The sequence below is a fragment of the Tasmannia lanceolata genome, unplaced genomic scaffold (assembly GCF_043159265.1).
Source record: "Tasmannia lanceolata isolate RefF3 unplaced genomic scaffold, GAP_Taslan_0.1 ptg000037l, whole genome shotgun sequence".
Taxonomy (NCBI): domain Eukaryota; kingdom Viridiplantae; phylum Streptophyta; class Magnoliopsida; order Canellales; family Winteraceae; genus Tasmannia; species Tasmannia lanceolata.
The window spans coordinates 63,059,770-63,077,885 of record NW_027518714.1 but is presented as its reverse complement, the minus strand read 5'-3'; the positions used below and the strand labels follow the sequence as shown (position 1 = coordinate 63,077,885).

General features: G+C 40.2%; 1 protein-coding gene across 14 annotated transcripts in view; it reads right to left on the bottom strand.

The window, feature by feature from the left end:
- Positions 1–248: 248 nt before the first annotated feature.
- The window catches only part of LOC143862648 (uncharacterized), a 40,470-nt gene continuing 22,602 nt past the window's right edge, over positions 249–18,116 (bottom strand). The window contains exons 3-15 of one of the 14 annotated variants that reach the window (XR_013240404.1): positions 12,682–12,799; positions 11,456–11,727; positions 11,147–11,333; positions 10,286–10,530; positions 9,653–9,902; positions 9,074–9,530; positions 7,452–7,537; positions 6,716–6,987; positions 6,137–6,593; positions 4,524–6,009; positions 1,490–1,703; positions 911–1,182; positions 249–788 (exon numbers count right to left, since the gene is read on the bottom strand). The gene's annotated coding sequence lies outside the window, so the exon portion shown is untranslated. The other 13 variants (XR_013240406.1, XR_013240407.1, XR_013240405.1 and 10 more) reach the window with 13 other exon arrangements.

Here is an 18,116-nt window from a genome sequence, read left to right as displayed (position 1 = left end):
CTGAGTGCGGGTTCAAGTACATCGCTCAGTTATGTGTCTAAAATCTTCTTTCCTTGTAATTCCATACCTTTAATTACTCCTAATCTTCGTCATCCATTGTGGACTTACGCCTATGCTAATATGTTTTTAAGTCTATTTGTAAGCTAGGAAATGAATGATTATGGTTGGTGAAACTGAGAACCGAAATACCACAAACATACTAATTTTCATCAAAGAATCAGAAAAAAAATCCGGATATCCTGTGGGAATGATTTGAAAGATCCAAAATTAGTAGTTGTATTTACTAACAACATAATGAGGCGGTCCATCAATAAAGATTTATCCGAAATTTGATTCTAACTCAATATAGCACCAGAACTGAAACAATTTGCTTGACTAACCTTAGAAAGATGAAACCTACAAAGAAAAAATTGTGCTATTAAACGAAGTTTCCTTCATTCCTGCTAACTGCAACACTGTATACACAAAAACACTCCCCAAGCTCTCAACCGGGTGTTCAGAACAGATTCCCAAAATGGATCTTCAGACAAGTGCACGTTCACCAACAAGGCAGGAGTTCACACGTCAAAAAATCTCTTTGAGCTCGAATAATTTTATTTACATGGTGTGGCGGTTATGTCTTTGAGCTCGTTGGCCATTTTTCCTTGATTTCTTCTATCTCTTCATTGTTGCCCCTCTTTCCTGCTTGTTCCTTCTAGTAAGCAACCATCTTCTTCAGATGGATGACTTCCTTTGATGAGACATTCTTGCTCGGATCATTCCCGACGGAGCAAACTCTTGATGCGTACCTAAACCAACATGAGAAGACATTTTTTAAAAACCTCTACAACTTTGCCACATTAGATCCAATAAACTATTACTCTAACATTGAGCAACAACTATTTAATGAGAATATCAAAACAGTGCATACGTTGGAGAATTGTGGGTCTCGTTCCAGTTTGACTCCGCTGGAGAGACATTCACAAACATGAGAGTATTAGCATTGCCTCAGAGGGAGTCGCTCAATAGCATCGTCAACTTGTGGTTCCTGTAAGGTATATGTTTTGCCTCGGAGGACAGAGCACCGATCACATCCCCGAGGGCTGAGACGGACTTGTTGATGCTTTTAGCTTCTTTTAGTTGATTACCAGAAGAGCCTGATTTCTTCACACTTTCTGAGCCGGCAAGATCCACAAAACTAAGCTGCAGGAAGGAGAAGTTTTGCTACTTGATTTATAAACCAAGATTCGAAATTGAGTTTCCGAACACCGAAATAGTACAGGTCCCATGCATTGGACATGATAATAGTTTGTGGGCATGGGCATAAATATAGACACACACACACACACACACACTAGTAGAAAACCCCGTGCGATGCACGGGCTGCCAAAGAAATAAAGATCATTAAATCATAATTTTTAATATACAAATCTCTAGAAAATAAGAGACTACTACTAGACATCAAGAGCACAAAGAAAAAAGAGAAAAAGAACGCTAAAAAGAAGATTACCAGTTTTAAGAAAAAGGCCCCTAGCTCAGCAACCACCACGACCACAAAGCTATCACAAAGCCGGGCAGGCAGAGCAAGAATGAGGCAAAAGTGAAAAGTGAAAAGTGCGGAGTAAATGGGTAAGTTACCGTTTCTTATAGCCTTGGAGGCTTGAGGCGGTTCGCATCCACGAAATTCTCTTTCGTCAATGCCGTATCTGTTACCAATTTTGGGCCTAGCAACACACATCAGACTTCCACTCATAACTGTGCTATTGGAAGGAGAAATCAAACAAACCCATGTAAAAAGCGCCAAAAGAAAGACTAACAAAGCATAGAATCATTGAAGTATACATATAACAACCACAATAATCTGTAAGCTACCAAAATGTCTACGTTAATATGTTTTACAGTCTGTTTGTAAGCTATCAAATGAATGATTAAGGTTGGGGAAACTGAGAACAGAAATACCACACACATACTAATTTTCATCAAAGAATCAGGGAAAAAAATCCGGATATCCTGTGGGAATGATTTGAAAGATCCAAAATCAGTAGTTGTATTTGCTAACAACATAATGAGGCGGTCCATCAATAAAGATTGATCCAAATTTGATTCTAATCCAATATAGCACCAGAACTGAAACAATTTGCTTGACTAACCTTAGAAAGATGAAACCTACGAAGAAAAAACTTCGCTATTAAACGAAGTTTCCTTCATTCCTGGCAACTGCCACACCATATACACAAAAACACTCCCCAAGCTCTCAACTCGGTGTTAAGAACAGATTCCCAAAATGGATCTTCAAATAAGTTCACATTCACCAACAAGGCAGGAGTTCACACGACAAAAAATCTCTTTGAGCTCGAATATTTTTATTTACATGGTGTGGCGGTTATGTCTTTGAGCTCGTTGGCCGTTCTTCCTGGATTTCTTCTAACTCTTCATTGTCGCCCCTCTTTCCTGCTTGTTCCTTCCAGTAAGCAACTATCTTCTTTAGGTGGATGACTTCCTTTGATGAGACATTCTTGCTCGGATCATTCACGATGGAGCAAACTCTTGATGCGTACGTAAACCAACATGAGAAGACACTTTTAAAAAACGTATGTAACTTTGCCACATTAGATCAAAGAAACTATTACTCTAACATTGAACAACAACTATTTAACGAGAATATCAAAACAATGCATACGTTCGAGAATTGTGGGTCTCGTTCAAGTTTGACTCCGCTGGAGAGACATTCACAAACATGAGAGTTTTAACATTGCCTCAGAGGGAGTTGCTCAATAGCATCGTCAACTTGTGGTTCCTGTAAGGTATATGTTTTTCCTCGGAGGACAGAGCACCGATCACATCCCCAAGGGCTGTGAGGGACTTGTTGATGCTTTTAGCTTCTTTTAGTTGATTACCAGAAGAACCCGTTTTCTTCACACTTTCTGAGCCGGCAAGATCCACAAAACTAATCTGCAGGCAGGAGAAGTTTTTCTATTTGATTTATAAACCAAGATTCGAAATTGACTTTCCAAACACCAAAATAGTACAGGTCCCCATGCATTGGACTTGATGATAGTTTGTGAGCATGGGCATATATACACACACACACACACACTAGTAGAAAACCTCGTGCGATGCAGGAGCTGCAAAATAAATAAAGATCATTAAATCATAATTTTAAATATTTAAATCTCCAGAAAATAAGAGATTACTACTGGACATCAAGAGCACAAAGAAAAAAAGAGGAAAAGCGCGCTAAAAAGAAGATTACTGGTTTGAAGAAAAAGGCCCCTAACTCAGCAACGACCACGACCACAAAGCTATCACAAAGCCGGGCTACAAAGAAAAAACTGCGCTATTAAACGAAGTTTCCTTCATTCCTGCCAACTGCTACACCGTATATACAAAAACACTCCCCAAGCTCTCAACCGGGTGTTGAGAACAGATCCCCAAAATGGATCTTCAGATAAGTGCACATTCACGAACAAGGCAGGAGTTCACACGACAAGAAATCTCTTTGAGCTCGAATATTTTTAGTTACATGGTGTGGCGGTTATGTCTTTGAGCTCGTTGGCCGTTCTTCCTGGATTTCTTCTATCTCTTCATTGTTGCCCCTCTTTCCTGCTTGTTCCTTCCAGTAAGCAACCATCTTCTTCAGATGGATGACTTACTTTGATGAGACATTCTTGCTAGGATCATTCACGATGGAGCAAACTCTTTATGCGTACCTAAACCAACATGAGATGACATTTTTTAAAAACCTACGTAACTTTGCCACATTAGATCAGATAAACTATTACTCTAACATTGAGCAACAACTATTTAACGAGAATATCAAAACAGTGCATACGTTGGAGAATTGTGGGTCTCGTTCAAGTTTGACTCCGCTGGAGAGACATTCACAAACATGAGAGTTTTAGCATTGCCTCAGAGGAAGTCGCTCAATAGCGTCGTCAACTTGTGGTTCCTGTAAGGTATATGTTTTGCCTCGGAGGACAGAGCACCGATCACATCCCCGAGGGCTGAGAGGGACTTGTTGATGCTTTTAGCTTCTTTTAGTTGATTACCAAAAGAGCCTGATTTCTTCACACTTTCTGAGCCGGCAAGATCCACAAAACTAAGCTGCAGGCAGGAGAAGTTTTGCTATTTGATTTATTAACCAAGATTCGAAATTGAGTTTCCGAACACCGAAATAGTACAGGTCCCATGCATTGGACTTGATGATAGTTTGTGGGCATGGGCATACACACACACACACACATACACACACTAGTAGAAAACCCCGTGCATCCTGTGCGATGCACGGGCTGCCAAAGAAATAAAGATCATTAAATCATAATTTTTAATATACAAATCTCTAGAAAATAAGAGACTACTACTGGACATCAAGAGCACAAAGAAAAAAGAGAAAAAGCACGCAAAAAAGAAGATTACCGGTTCTAAGAAAAAGGCCCCTAACTCAGCAACCACCACGACCACAAAGCTATCACAAAGCCGGGCAGGCAGAGCAAGAATGAGGCAAAAGTGAAAAGTGAAAAGTGAGGAGTAAATGGGTAAGTTACCGCTTCTTATAGCCTTGGAGGCTTCAGGCGGTTCGCATCCACGAAACTCTCTTTCGTCAATGCCATATCTGTTACCAATTTTGGGCCTAGCAACACACATCAGACTTCCAGTCATAACTGTGCTAATGGAAGGAGAAATCAAACAAACCCATGTAAAAAGCGCCAAAAGAAAGACTAACAAAGCATAGAATCATTGAAGTATACATATAACAACCACAATAATCTGTAAGCTACCAAAATGTCTACGTTAATATGTTTTACAGTCTGTTTGTAAGCTATCAAATGAATGATTAAGGTTGGTGAAACTGAGAACCGAAATACCACACACATACTAATTTTCATCAAAGAATCAGAAAAAAAAATCCGGATATCCTGTGGGAATGATTTGAAAGATCCAAAATCAGTAGTTGTATTTGTTAACAACATAATGAGGCGGTCCATCAATAAAGATTGATCCGAATTTGATTCTAATCTAATATAGCACCAGAACTGAAACAATTTGCTTGACTAACCTTAGAAAGATGAAACCTACGAAGAAAAAACTACGCTATTAAACGAAGTTTCCTTCATTCCTGCCAACTGCTACACCGTATACACAAAACACTCCCCAAGCTCTCAACTGGGTGTTGAGAACAGATTCCCAAAATGGATCTTCAAATAAGTTCACATTCACCAACAAGGCAGGAGTTCACACGACAAAAAATCTCTTTGAGCTCGAATATTTTTATTTACATGGTGTGGCGGTTATGTCTTTGAGCTCGTTGGCCGTTCTTCCTGGATTTCTTCTAACTCTTCATTGTCGCCCCTCTTTCCTGCTTGTTCCTTCCAGTAAGCAACTATCTTCTTTAGGTGGATGAGTTCCTTTGATGAGACATTCTTGCTCGAATCATTCAAGATGGAGCAAACTCTTGATGCGTACGTAAACCAACATGAGAAGACATTTTTAAAAAACGTACGTAACTTTGCCACATTAGATCCAAGAAACTATTACTCTAACATTGAGCGACAACTATTTAACGAGAATATCAAAACAGTGCATACGTTAGAGAATTGTGGGTCTCGTTCAAGTTTGACTCCACTGGAGGGACATTCACAAACATGAGAGTTTTAACATTGCCTCAGAGGGAGTTGCTCAATAGCATCGTCAACTTGTGGTTCCTGTAAGGTATATGTTTTGCCTCGGAGGACATAGCACCGATCACATCCCCGAGGGCTGAGAGGGACTTGTTGATGCTTTTAGCTTCTTTTAGTTGATTACCAGAAGAACCCGATTTCTTCACGCTTTCTGAGCCGACAAGATCCACAAAACTAAGCTGCAGGCAGGAGAAGTTTTTCTATTTGATTTGTAAACCAAGATTCGAAATTGAGTTTCCAAACACCAAAATATTACAGGTCCCCATGCACCGGACTTGATGATAGTTTGTGGGCATGGGCATATATAAACACAAACACACACACTACTAGAAAACCCCGTGCGATGCATGAGCTGCAAAAGAAATAAAGATCATTAAATCATAATTTTAAATATTTAAATCTCCAGAAAATAAGAGATTACTACTGGACATCAAGAGCACAAAGAAAAAAGAGGAAAAGTGCGCTAAAAAGAAGATTACCGGTACAAACGAAAAGGCCCCTAACTCAGCAACAACCACGACCACAAAGCAATCACAAAGCCGGGCTACAAAGAAAAAACTGCGCTATTAAACGAAGTTTCCTTCATTCCTGCCAACTGCTACACTGTATACACAAAAGCACTCCCCAAGCTCTCAACCGGGTGTTAAGAACAGATCCCCAAAATGGATCTTTAGATAAGTGCACATTCACCAACAAGGCAGGAGTTCACATGACAAGAAATCTCTTTGAGGTTGAATATTTTTTGTTACATGGTGTGGCGGTTATGTCTTTGAGCTCGTTGGCCGTTCTTCCTGGATTTCTTCTATCTCTTCATTGTTGCCCCTCTTTCCTGCTTGTTCCTTCCAGTAAGCAACCATCTTATTCAGATGGATGACTTCCTTTGATGAGACATTCTTGCTAGGATCATTCACGATGGAGCAAACTCTTGATGCGTACCTAAACCAACATGAGAAGTCATTTTTTTAAAACCTACGTAACTTTGCCACATTAGATCCAATAAACTGTTACTCTAACATTGAGCAACAACTATTTAACGAGAATATCAAAACAGTGCATACGTTGGAGAATTGTGGGTCTCGTTCAAGTTTGACTCTGCTGGAGAGACATTCACAAACATGAGAGTTTTAGCATTGCCTCAGAGGGAGTCGCTCAATAGCATCGTCAACTTGTGGTTCCTGTAAGGAATATGTTTTGCCTCGGAGGACAGAGCACCGATCACATCCCCGAGGGCTGAGAGGGACTTGTTGATGCTTTTAGCTTCTTTTAGTTGATTACCACAAGAGCCTGATTTCTTCACACTTTCTGAGCCGGCAAGATCCACAAAACTAAGCTGCAGGCAGGAGAAGTTTTGATATTTGATTTATTAACCAAGATTCGAAATTGAGTTTCTGAACACCGAAATAGTACAGGTCCCATGCATTGGACTTGATGATAGTTTGTGGGCATGGGCAAATACACACACACACACACACACACACACACACACACACACACACACACACACTAGTAGAAGACCCCGTGCATCCAGTGCGATGCACGGGCTGCCAAAGAAATAAAGATCATTAAATCATAATTTTTAATACACAAATCTCTAGAAAATAAGAGACTACTACTGGACGTCAAGAGCACAAAGAAAAAGAGAAAAAGCACGCTAAAAAGAAGATTACCGGTTCTAAAAAAAGGCCCCTAACTCAGAAAACACCACGACCACAAAGCTATCACAAAGCCGGACAGGCAGAGCAAGAATGAGGCAAAAGTGAAAAGTGAAAAGTGAGGAGTAAATGGGTAAGTTACCACTTCTTATAGCCTTGGAGGCTTGAGGCGGTTCGCATCCACAAAACTCTCTTTCGTCAATGCCGTGTCTGTTACCAATTTTGGGCCTAGCAACACACATCAGACTTCCAATCATAACTGTGCTATTGGAAGGAGAAATCAAACAAACCCATGTAAAAAGCGCCAAAAGAAAGATTAACAAAGCATAGAATCATTGAAGTATACATATAACAACCACAATAATCTGTAAGCTACCAAAATGTCTAAGTTAATATGTTTTACAGTCTGTTTGTAAGCTATCAAATGAATGATTAAGGTTGGTGAAACTGAGAACCAAAATACCACACACATACTAATTTTCATCAAAGAATCAGAAAAAAAAATCCGGATATCCTGTGGGAATGATTTGAAAGATCCAAAATCAGTAGTTGAATTTGCTAACAACATAATGAGGCGGTCCATCACTAAAGATTGATCCGAATTTGATTCTAATCCAATATAGCACCAAAACTGAAACAATTTGCTTGACTAACCTTAGAAAGATGAAACCTATGAAGAAAAAACTACGCTATTAAACGAAGTTTCCTTCATTCCTGCCAACTGCTACACCGTATACACAAAAACACTCCCCAAGCTCTCAACTCGGTGTTGAGAACAGATTTCCATAATGGATCTTCAAATAAGTTCACATTCACCAACAAGGCAGGAGTTCAGACGACAAAAAATCTCTTTCAGCTCGAATATTTTTATTAACATGGTGTGGCGGTTATGTCTTTGAGCTCGTTGGCCATTCTTCCTGGATTTCTTCTAACTCTTCATTGTCACCCCTCTTTCCTGCTTGTTCCTTCCAGTAAGCAACTATCTTCTTTAGGTGGATGAGTTCCTTTGATGAGACATTCTTGCTCGGATCATTCACGATGGAGCAAACTCTTGATGCGTACGTAAACCAACATGAGAAGACATTTTTAAAAAACGTACGTAACTTTGCCACATTAGATCCAAGAAACTATTACTCTAACATTGAGCAACAACTATTTAACGAGAATATCAAAACAGTGCATACGTTAGAGAATTGTGGGTCTTGTTCAAGTCTGACTCTGCTGGAGAGACATTCACAAACATGAGAGTTTTAACATTGCCTCAGAGGGAGTTGCTCAATAGCATCGTCAACTTGTGGTTCCTGTAAGGTATAGGTTTTGCCTCGGAGGACAGAGCACCGATCACATCCCCGAGGGCTGAGAGGGACTTGTTGATGCTTTTAGCTTCTTTTAGTTGATTACCAGAAGAACCCGATTTCTTCACACTTTCTGAGCCGGCAAGATCCACAAAACTAAGGTGCAGGCAGGAGAAGTTTTTCTATTTGATTTATAAACCAAGATTCGAAATTGAGTTTCCAAACACCAAAATAGTACAGGTACCCATGCATTGGACTTGATGATAGTTTGTGGGGATGGGCACACACACACACACACACACACACACACACAGTACTAGAAAACCCCGTGCGATGCACGAGCTGCCAAAGAAATAAAGATCATTAAATCATAATTTTAAATATTTAAACCTCCAGAAAATAAAAGATTACTACAGGACATCAAGAGCACAGTGGAAAAAGAGAAAAAGCGTGCTAAAAAGAAGATTACCGGTTTGAAGAAAAAGGCCCCTAACTCAGCAACGACAACGACCACAAAGCTATCACAAAGCCGGTCTACAAAGAAAAAACTGCGCTATTAAACGAAGTTTCCTTCATTCCCGCCAACTGCTACACCGTATACACAAAAATACTCCCCAAGCTCTCAACCGGGTGTTGAGAACAGATCCCCAAAATGGATACTTAGATAAGTGCACATTCACCAACAAGGTAGGAGTTCACACAACAAGAAATCTCTTTGAGCTCGAATATTTTTAGTTACTTGGTGCGGCGGTTATGTCTTTGAGTTCATTGGCCGTTCTTCCTGGATTTCTTCTATCTCTTCATTGTTGCCCCTCATTCCTGCTTGTTCCTTCCAGTAAGCAACCATCTTCTTCAGATGGATGACTTCCTTTGATGAGACATTCTTGCTAGGATCATTCACGATGGAGCAAACTCTTGGTGCGTACCTAAACCAACATGAGAAGACATTTTAAAAAAACCTACGTAACTTTGCCACATTAGATCCAATAAACTATTACCCTAACATTGAGCAACAACTATTCAACGAGAATATCAAAACAGTGCATACGTTGGAGAATTGTGGGTCTCGTTCAAGTTTGACTCTGCTGGAGAGACATTCACAAACATGATTGTTTTAGCATTGCCTCAGAGGGAGTCGCTCAATAGCATCGTCAACTTGTGGTTCCTGTAAGGTATATGTTTTGCCTCGGAGGACAGAGCACCGATCACATCCCCGAGGGCTGAGAGGGACTTGTTGATGCTTTTAGCTTCTTTTAGTTGATTACTAGAAGAGCCTGATTTCTTCACACTTTCTAAGCCTGCAAGATCCACAAAACTAAGCTGCACGCAGGGGAAGTTTTGCTTTTTCATTTATAAACCAAGATTCGAAATTGAGTTTCCAAACACCGAAATAGTACAGGTCCCATGCATTGGACTTGATGATAGTTTGTGGGCAGGGGCATATATATATATATATATATATATATATATATATATATATATATATATATATATATATATATATATATATATATACCCACATACACTAGTAGAAAACCCCGTGCGATGCACGGGCTGCCAAAGAAATAAAGATCATTAAATCATAATTTTTAATATACAAATCTCTAGAAAATAAGAGACTACTACTAGATATCAAGAGCACAAAGAAAAAAGAGAAAAAGAACGCTAAAAAGATGATTACCAGTTTTATGAAAAAGGCCCCTAACTCAGCAACCACCACGACCACAAAGCTATCACAAAGCCGGGCAGGCAGAGCATGAATGAGGCAAAAGTGAAAAGTGAAAAGTGAGGAGTAAATGGGTAAGTTACCGCTTCTTATAGCCTTGGAGGCTTGAGGCGGTTCGCATCCACGAAATTCTCTTTCATCAATGCCGTATCTGTTACCAATTTTGGGCCTAACAACACACATCAGACTTCCACTCATAACTGTGCTATTGGAAGGAGAAATCAAACAAACCCATGTTAAAAGCGCCAAAAGAAAGACTAAGAAAGCATAGAATCATTGAAGTATACATATAACAACCACAATAATCTGTAAGCTACCAAAATGTCTACGTTAATATGTTTTACAATCTGTTTGTAAGCTATCAAATGAATGATTAAGGTTGGGGAAACTGAGAACAGAAATACCACACACATACTAATTTTCATCAAAGAATCATAAAAAAAAATCCGGATATCCTGTGGGAATGATTTGAAAGATCCAAAATCAGTAGTTGTATTTGCTAACAACATAATGAGGCGGTCCATCAATAAAGATTGATCCGAATTTGATTCTAATCCAATATAGCACCAGAACTGAAACAATTTGCTTGACTAACCTTAGAAAGATGAAACCTACGAAGAAAAAACTTCGCTATTAAACGAAGTTTCCTTCATTCCTACCAATTGCTACACCGTATACACAAAAACACTACCCAAGCTCTCAACTGGGGGTTGGGAACAGATTCCCAAAATGGATCTTCAAATAAGTTCACATTCACCAACAAGGCAGGAGTTCACACGACAAAAAATATCTTTGAGCTCGAATATTTTTAGTTACATGGTGTGGCAGTTATGTCTTTGAGCTCGTTGGCCGTTCTTCCAGGATTTCTTCTAACTCTACATTGTCGCCCCTCTTTCCTGCTTGTTCCTTCCTGTAAGCAACCATCTTCTTTAGGTGGATGAGTTCCTTTGATGAGACATTCTTGCTCGGATCATTCACGATGGAGCAACCTCTTGATGCGTACCTAAACCAAAATGAGAAGACATTTTAAAAAAACGTACGTAACTTTGCCACATTAGGTCCAAGAAACTATTACTCTAACATTGAGCAACAACTACTTAACAAGAATATCAAAACAGTGCATACATTAGAGAATTGTGGGTCTCGTTCAAGTTTGACTCCGCTGGAGAGACATTCACAAACATGAGAGTTTTAGCATTGCCTCAGAGGGAGTCGTTCAATAGCATCGTCAACTTGTGGTTCCTGTAAGGTATATGTTTTGCCTCGGAAGACAGAGCACCGATCACATCCCCGAGGGCTGAGAGGGACTTGTTGATGCTTTTAGCTTCTTTTAGTTGATTACCAGAAGAGCCTAATTTCTTCACACTTTCTTAGCCGGCAAGATCCACAAAACTAAGCTGCAGGCAAGAGAAGTTTTGCTATTTGATTTATAAACCAAGATTCGAAATTGAGTTTCCAAACACCGAAATAGTACAGGTCCCATGCATTGGACTTGATGATAGTTTGTGGGCATGGGCATATATATATATATATATATATATATATATATATATATATATATATATATATATGAGGAAAGTGAAGCTACACCGCCGGTGTAGCTAACTTAGCTACGCCGCCGGCTTAAAATACAATGGGCCCACATTGTTTTGGTGATCCAAAGAATTTATTTGATTGGCCCTCACATAGATAGGGTGTCCACCAAAAATTAGCTCCATAGGATCATCCCAACCCTTCAAACTGTGGAGGCAAAAATGAACAAATTTGTGAAGGTTTTTACACGTTCATTTTTGCCTCCACAAATCGTAGGGTTGGGATGATCCTATGGAGCTGATTTTTGGTTGACACCCTGTCTATGTGAGGGCCAATCAAATGAATTCTTTGGATCACCAAAACAATGTGGACCCATTGTATTTTAAGCCGGCGGTGTAGCTAAATTAGCTACACCGACGGTGTAGCTTCACTTTCCTCTCTCTCTCTCTCTCTCTCTCTCTCTCTATATATATATATATATATATATATATACACACACACACACACACACACACACACACACACACACACACACTAGTAGAAAACCCCGTGCGATGAACGGGCTGCCAAAGTAATAAAGATCATTAAATCATAATTTTTAATATACAAATCTCTAGAAAATAAGAGACTACTACTCGACATCAAGAGCACAAAGAAAAAAGAGAAAAAGGGCGCTAAAAAGAAGATTACCGGTTCGAAGAAAAAGGCCCCTAACTCAAGAACGACCACGACCAAAAAGCTATCACAAAGCCGGGCAGGCAGAGCAAGAATGAGGCAAAAGTGAAAAGTGAAAAGTGAGGAGTAAATGGGTAAGTTACCGCTTCTTATAGCCATGGAGGCTTGAGGCGGTTCACATCTACGAAAACTCTCTTTCGTCACTGCCGTATCTGTTACCAATTTTGGGCCTAGCAACACACATCAGACTTCCACTCATAACTGTGCTATTGGAAGGAGAAATCAAACAAACCCATGTAAAAAGCGCTAAAAGAAACACTAACAAAGCATAGAATCATTGACGTATACATATAACAACCACAATAATCTGTAAGCTACCAAAATGTCTACATTAATATGTTTTACAGTCTATTTGTAAGCTATGAAATGAATGATTAAGGTTGGTGAAACTGAGAACCGAAATACCACACACATACTAATTTTCATCAAAGAATCAGAAAAAAAAATCGGGATATCCTGTGGGAATGATTTGAAAGATCCAAAATCAGTAGTTGTATTTGCTAACAACATAATGAGGCGGTCCATCAATAAAGATTGATCCGAAATTTGATTCTAATCCAATATGCCACCAGAATAGAAACAATTTGTTTGACGAACCTTAGAAAGATGAAACCTACAAAGAAAAAACTACGCTATTAAACGAAGTGTCCTTCATTCCTACCAACTGCTACACCGTATACACAAAAACACTCCCCAAGCTCTCAACTGGGTGTTGGGAACAGATTCCCAAAATGGATCTTCAAATAAGTTCACATTCACCAACAAGGCAGGAGTTCACACGACAAAAAATATCTTTGAGCTCGAATATTTTTAGTTACATTGTGTGGCGGTTATGTCTTTGAGCTCGTTGGCCGTTCTTCCAGGATTTCTTCTAACTCTACATTGTCGCCCCTCTTTCCTGCTTGTTCCTTCCAGTAAGCAACCATCTTCTTTAGGTGGATGACTTCCTTTGATGAGACATTCTTGCTCGGATCATTCACGATGGAGCAAACTCTTGATGCGTACGTAAACCAACATGAGAAGACATTTTTAAAAAACGTACGTAACTTTGCCGCATTAGATCCAAGAAACTATTACTCTAACATTGAGCAACAACTACTTAACGAGAATATCAAAACAGTGCATACGTTAGAGAATTGTTGGTCTCGTTCATGTTTGACTCCGCTGGAGAGACATTCACAAACATGAGAGTTTTAGCATTGCGTCAGAGGGAGTCGCTCAATAGCATCGTCAACTTGTGGTTCCTGTAAGGTATATGTTTTGCCTCGGAGGACAGAGCACCGATCACATCCCCGAGGGCTGAGAGGGACTTGTTGATGCTTTTAGCTTCTTTTAGTTGATTACCGGAAGAGCCTGATTTCTTCACACTTTCTGAGCCGGCAAGATCCACAAAATAAACTGTAGGAAGGAGAAGTTTTGCTATTTGATTTATAAACCATGATTCGAAATTAAGTTTCCAAACACCAAAATAGTACAGGTCTCCATGCATTGGACTTGATGATAGTTTGTGAGCATGGGCATACACACACACACACACACACACACACACACACACAAGTAGAAAACCCCGTGCGATGCACGAGCTACCAAAGAAATAAAGATCATTAAATCACAATTTTTAATATACAAATCTCTAGAAAATAAGAGACTACTACTGGACATCAAGAGCACAAAGAAAAAAGAGGAAAAGCGCGCTAAAAAGAAGATTACCGGTTCGAAGAAAAAGGCCCCTAACTCAGCAACGACCACGACCACAAAGCTATCACAAAGCCGGGCAGACAGAGCAAGAATGAGGCAAAAGTGAAAAGTGTGGAGTAAATGGGTAAGTTACCGCTTCTTATAGCCTTGGAGGGTTCAGGCGGTTCGCATCCACGAACGAAGGGCCGCCACGTGTCCCTCATTAATGGAGAAGAACACACAACGCGAGGCGACGCGTATGTATACGTATAGTTATACGTACAATACATACATGTATAGTATATGTATGTACTTGTATGTATATGCGTACAAAATGATAAAATCTGGTCGTCCTAAGCCGGCCAGGATATGGCGCGAGCATAAAACGACAAAAATCTAGTCGTCCCAAGCCGACCAGGATATGACGCGTGCACAAAACGACAAGAATTTGGTCGTCCCAAGCCGGCCAGGATATGGCGCGTGCATAAAATTACAAAAATCTGATCGTCCCAAGCCGGCTATATTATGGCACGTGCACAAAATGACAACATTCTGGTCGTCCCAGGCCGGCCAGGATTCTCAAAACAACAAAAATCAGGTTGTCCCAAGCCGGCCAGGATATGGCGCGTTCACAAAACGACAAAAATCTGGTCGTCCCAGGCCGTGCAGGGGCTTGACCGGCTAGGTAATTTCACTCCATATTTCTGGCCGTCCTGAGCAGTGCAAAGGGTTTGGCCGGCCAGAAAATTTCACTTCATACTTATAGTAGTCCCAGGCCGTGCAGAGGGCTTGATCGGCCAGGAAATTTCACTCCATATTTCTATTCGTCCCAAGCCGTGCAAAGCGCTTGGCCGGCTAGAAAATTCCAGTTCATATTTCTGGTTGTCCCGAGCCGTGTAGAGGGCTAGGCCGGCCAGAAAATTCCACTTCATATTTTTGTTCATCCCAGGCCCTGTAGAGGGCTTCGCCGGCCAGAAAATTTCACTCCATATTTCTGGTCGTCTCGGGCCGTTCAGAGGGCTTAGCCGGCCAGAAAATTCCACTTCATACTTCTGGACGTCCTAGGCCGTGCAAAGGGCTTGACCGGCCAGGAAATTTAACTCCATATTTCTTGTCGTCCCTAGCCGCGCAGAGGTCTTGGCCGGCCAGAAAATACCACTTCATATTTCTGGTCGTCCCAGGCCGTGCAGCGGGCTTGGCCAGCCAGAAAATTCCACTTCATATTTCTGGTCGTCCCAGGCCATGCAGACAGCTTGGCCGGCCAGAAAATTCCACTTCATACTTCTGGTCATCCCAGGCCGTGCAGATGGCTTGACCGTCCAGGAAATTTCACTCCATGGTTTTGATCGTCCCGTGCCTTGCAGAGGGCTTGGGCTGCCAGAATATTTCACTGTTTCTAGTCTTCCCTAGCCGTGCACACCTTGGTTAGAGCCTCATTCATTTATCTAGACATTCAAACCTTGGTTAGAGCCTCATTCATTTATATCCCCATCTCCTTTTGTTTTGTTCTCAGATATTGACTATTATTTAGAGGTAAAAAGAGCCTTTGGTATTTTGTACGTTGGATAATTTGAACTCTAATTTCTATAATGGTCATCATCAATCTCTTTGCATTTATTTTTATTCGGGGCCAGTTAGAGGACACCATTTTCAATCTCTTATTTTCTAGAGATTTGTATATTAAAAATTATGATTTAATGATCTTTATTTCTTTGGCAGCCTGTGCATCGCATGGGGTTTTCTACTTGTGTGTGTGTGTGTGTGTGTGTGTGTGTATAAATATGCCCATGCCTACAAACTATCATCAAGTCCAATGCATGGGGACCTGTACTATTTTGGTGTTTGGAAACTCAATTTCGAATCTTGGTTTATAAATTGAATAGAAAAACTTATCCTGCCTGCAGCTTAGTTATGTGGATCTTGCCGGCTCAGAAAGTGTGAAGAAATCAGGCTCTTCTGGTAATCAACTAAAAGAAGCTAAAAGCATCAACAAGTCCCCTCAACCCTCGGGGATGTGATTGGTGCTCTGTCCTCCGAGGAAAAACATATACCTTACAGGTACGACAAGTTGACGATGCTATTGAGCGACTCCCTCGGAGGCAATGCTAAAACTCTCATGTTTGTGAATGTCTCTCCAGCGGAGTCAAACTTGGACGAGACCCACAATTCTCTAACGTATGCACTGTTTTGATATTCTCGTTAAATAGTTGTTGTTCAATGTTAGAGTAATAGTTTCTTGGATCTAATGTGGCAAAGTTATGTAGGTTTTTAAAAAATGTCTTCTCATGTTGGTTTAGGTACGCATCAAGAGTTTGCTCCATCGTGAATGATCCGAGCAAGAATGTCTCATCAAAGGAAGTCATCCATCTGAAGAAGATGGTTGCTTACTAGAAGGAACAAGCAGGAAAGAGGGGCAACAATGAAGAGTTAGAAGAAATCCAGGAAGAACGGCCAACGAGCTCAAAGACATAACCGCCACACCATGTAACTAAAAATATTTGAGCTCAAAGAGATTTCTTGTCGTGTGAACTCCTGCCTTGTTGGTGAATGTGCACTTATCTGAAGATCCATTTTAGGAATCTGTTCTCAACACCCAGTTGAGAGCTTGGGGAGTGTTTTTGTGTATACGGTGTAGCAGTTGGTAGGAATGAAGGAAACTTCGTTTAATAGCACAGTTTTTTCTTTGTAGGTTTCCTCTTTCTAAGGTTAGCCAAGCAAATTGTTTCAGTTCGGTCCGCTATATTGGATTAGAATCAAATTTCGGATCAATCTTTATTGATGGACCGCCTCATTATGTTGCTAGCAAATACAACTACTAATTTTGGATCTTTCAAATCATTCCCACAGGATATCCGGATTTTTTTTTCTAATTCTTTGATGAAAATTAGTATGTTTGTGGTATTTCGGTTCTCAGTTTCACCAACCTTAATCATTCATTTGGTAGCTTACAAATAGACTGTAAAACATATTAGCATAGGCGTAAATCCACAATGGATGACGAAGATTAGGATTAATTAAAGGTATGGAATTACAAGGAAAGAAGATTTTAGACACATAACTGAGTGATGGACTTGAACCCGCACTCAGCCACAAGTGAAGCATTAGGAGCGCCAAACAGATGAAATTTGGAAGATGATAAGTTCACCCTGCCTTTATTTATTGGGTTCTAATATGGTGTATGCGCATATAAGTAACCATGGTCTCTGTTTCTTTCCATGCAAAATGGGTGTACTAATTGTTTTTTTACACCTATTTTTAGGCTTAACATTTGTTATTTTGTTTTATACCCATTTTAGGTCAAAAGAAACAGCACTTAAGGTCTCTTGGGATTGCAAGAATTTTCATGATAAGCATGGAAAAGAAACTTTTTCCAGAATTTCCTCTTTTTTTTTTAATTATTTGATTATACATGAAAAAATAACTTAAATAGCGGCAGCTCAGGTTTTATTTATAGGAACCCTCAGTTAAAAGAGAAATTATATGGTGCCCGAGCGTCAAGTCTCGTGTGGGTGTTACAACAAAAGTACAACCCTTGATGTTTGATCCAACAACAGCCTCTTAAAAAATGAGCTGCTGTTGGATCAAATATCAAGGACGGTACAGCCCACACAGGACTTGACACTCGGGCACCATATAGAAACTCTAGTTAACAATGCTATCTCTCTAAAAAGAGGAATGTTAGACTGGCAGGTGCCCTTGCAAAATAAGGGTGGCACAGAAAATCACAATCATAATAGTCATAAATAGGTTTTGACCAATGGGGGCGCCCTTTGCCCCTTATTTTGCAAGGGCGCCTGTCAGTGCTATTCCTCCTCTAGGGGAATGCTAAGCTGAGGGGCGC